The 2424-nt window shown below is 39.9% G+C and overlaps 1 long non-coding RNA gene across 2 annotated transcripts in view; it reads right to left on the bottom strand.

Annotated features, from left to right (window-relative positions):
- LOC106727201 overlaps nt 1-2424 on the bottom strand; it is a 159746-nt gene that overhangs the window by 68285 nt on the left and 89037 nt on the right. The window lies entirely within an intron of this gene.

Raw genomic sequence — 2424 nt, 5'->3', positions numbered from 1 at the left:
GTGCTTTTCCGAATTAATGAGAGAAAACATTGATTCTCCTGCTGCCCACGAAGGTGGAAAGTGAAGTGGGGAGACATGTGGGGAATGAGCAAGGTTCCCTGTCTGGGGGTTCCAAATCTGCTGTTGGTTTTTTTCACCACTGACTAGAGATATACAGGGTGTCCCCCCAAAATGTATACACACTTTGAATACCTACTAATTCCAATGGTTTTAAGCATAAGAAAGGAACAACAATGGAGCTGTTATCTGTTAAAAGTGTGGGCACAAACAGGTAGTTGGACATTCCCTGAGGGGTCTCAGATTGGAGAGGGTGAAGGCCAGACTGAGGGGCCCCTTCTCCCCCCTACCCCAGTGCACAAATTTCGTGCACCGAGCTACTAGTTTGTTAATAAAGGGCTCTGTCTGCTTTACCTACCATGTAATTAGCACTTGCTGAAGGAATTCATCAAAAGCAAAGGGAGCAAGCAGGATGTGCTTGTAAGCTACTTCATAAAAGAAAAGATATTCCACCTTTGCAAAGCTTCAGGGAGTTATTTCATATACCTCTCATTCAAATGTCCTATGTCTACCTGGATGATTTGGCTTTGCTATCATTCATTAGTTTGGGCCTGACTCTTGATCTCCATTGAATCCATTTTTTTTTCTCATCCTATGTAGCTCTCACATATTTTCTCTTAACTTAGGCTCCCATTTTTCTCTTTGGGACCACTATGTCAGACTGTATATTGTCTTTCGTTTCAAGTGTTGTTCTTTTTAATTTCTCACTATAGCTGCTTAAGAACTTTCCCAAGGCGTATTTACAACCATGCCACTTCCTTGCTAAAACATCTTCTTTAGTTCCCCACTGCTCACCAGATGAAGGCCTGACACTGTGGCATGAGAGAAAGACTTCAAAATTCTGGGCTCCACCCAGACTTTCTAGCTTGATTTTCAGTTACTCCTGCATACACCACGTCCGGTTCCACCATGCTCATCCTATTCCCTTAGGAATCTTTTTCTCTCCATTTTTACTTTAAAAAAATCATTATCTATCCTTTAATAGTCTGCTCAATTATCCCCCTTTTCTACTCTCCTAGGAAATGTGATTTAATCCTTATATATTCCATACTGCTTATTACATTTAACAAGAATTCTGTTATCACTGGCACATTGTATTTTAATGCTATGTTCTTAGTTACAAATGCATTCTCTTATTTTTACAGTCTAGTCAGTTTTGAGCTTCTCAAGAATAAGAGTTATATTTTGGTTATATTTGACCACTCATTCCTCCATACCAGATATGATGTCTGTGCTGGTGCAATAGTTGGCATGCAATAAATGTTTGCTAAGTATGTGTTGAACACTTGTATCCTGAGCTTCCCCATGCACTCTTTGTTCTCTCTCTCTCTCTCTCTCTCTCTCTCTCTCTTTCTGACTTTCCTCACTGACTACCTTGGCATCTTTCTCCATTTACTTCATTTACTTATATTACTGTATCAATCTGGTATTGCTTCTGGAGGCTTCCCAGAGAGCTTCCCCAAATGCCAGAACTTGCATTTACCACCCACCTGCCAAATCTCACCTAACTGGGAGTTGGTAGTGACAGGGATAAGTCCAGTAAAGAAATTTTGCCCTGGCAGAGAAGCAGACCTTAAATATATATCTGTTGTGCCATCCAGGTCATTAGAAGCAATCAGAAGTACCTTAACAGTTTTTAAATTTATTCTTTTGTGAACTTTAGCACAGACACAATGTATTTCAATAAACAAATGTAGATACAGCTTATTTCCTCTTCTCATTTGTCAACCAAAAAAGGTTTAGGCTATAAAGAACAAAAAAAAGAGCATTTATTTGAGCAATAAATTGCTATCCTGGAGGCACAGATTCAGACAGAAACCTAAATTGTGCTCTGAGGAGCACAGAGAAATGCAGGGTTTATACAGGTGAAAATCTTAAGTGCTGTCCCCATTTAGGTTCTGCATGCAAGTGAAGGATGTTAACAGGGATTGGTTAGGCCCAGTATGCAAATAAGAGAGGTGAAAACTATAGCTAATGTTCTCAATTAGGTCCTACATGTAAAGGAAGAATGCTGGCTGGGAAAATGATTGGCTCCTTTCAAAATGGAGAATGTAGATGGTCTAGTTGTCATGCTAAGGAGGAAGTAGAATCAGTACATGTCCATGGAATAGTTGTTTATCCAGGATGTTTATGGTTTGGCCTTGAGCTGAGTTTAACTGTAGGTTAGCTAGTAACTAGCGTTTCTGCGAACTCTATGAGACTTACATCGGCCTCACTTCCTCAATGACCTCCTTGAATCTATTTTATTTTATTTTTTTAAATTTTATTTTGTTGTTTAAAGTATTACAAATAGTAGTACAAATGTCTCCTTTTTTCCCATTGACCTTCCCCTGGCCTCCTGCCCCACCCCCGCCACCCAGCACATAC

Source organism: Myotis brandtii, unplaced genomic scaffold, assembly GCF_000412655.1.
Source record: "Myotis brandtii unplaced genomic scaffold, ASM41265v1 scaffold388, whole genome shotgun sequence".
Taxonomy (NCBI): domain Eukaryota; kingdom Metazoa; phylum Chordata; class Mammalia; order Chiroptera; family Vespertilionidae; genus Myotis; species Myotis brandtii.
The sequence above is the reverse complement of the archived record's forward strand: the minus strand, read 5'-3'. Positions and strand labels throughout refer to the sequence as shown.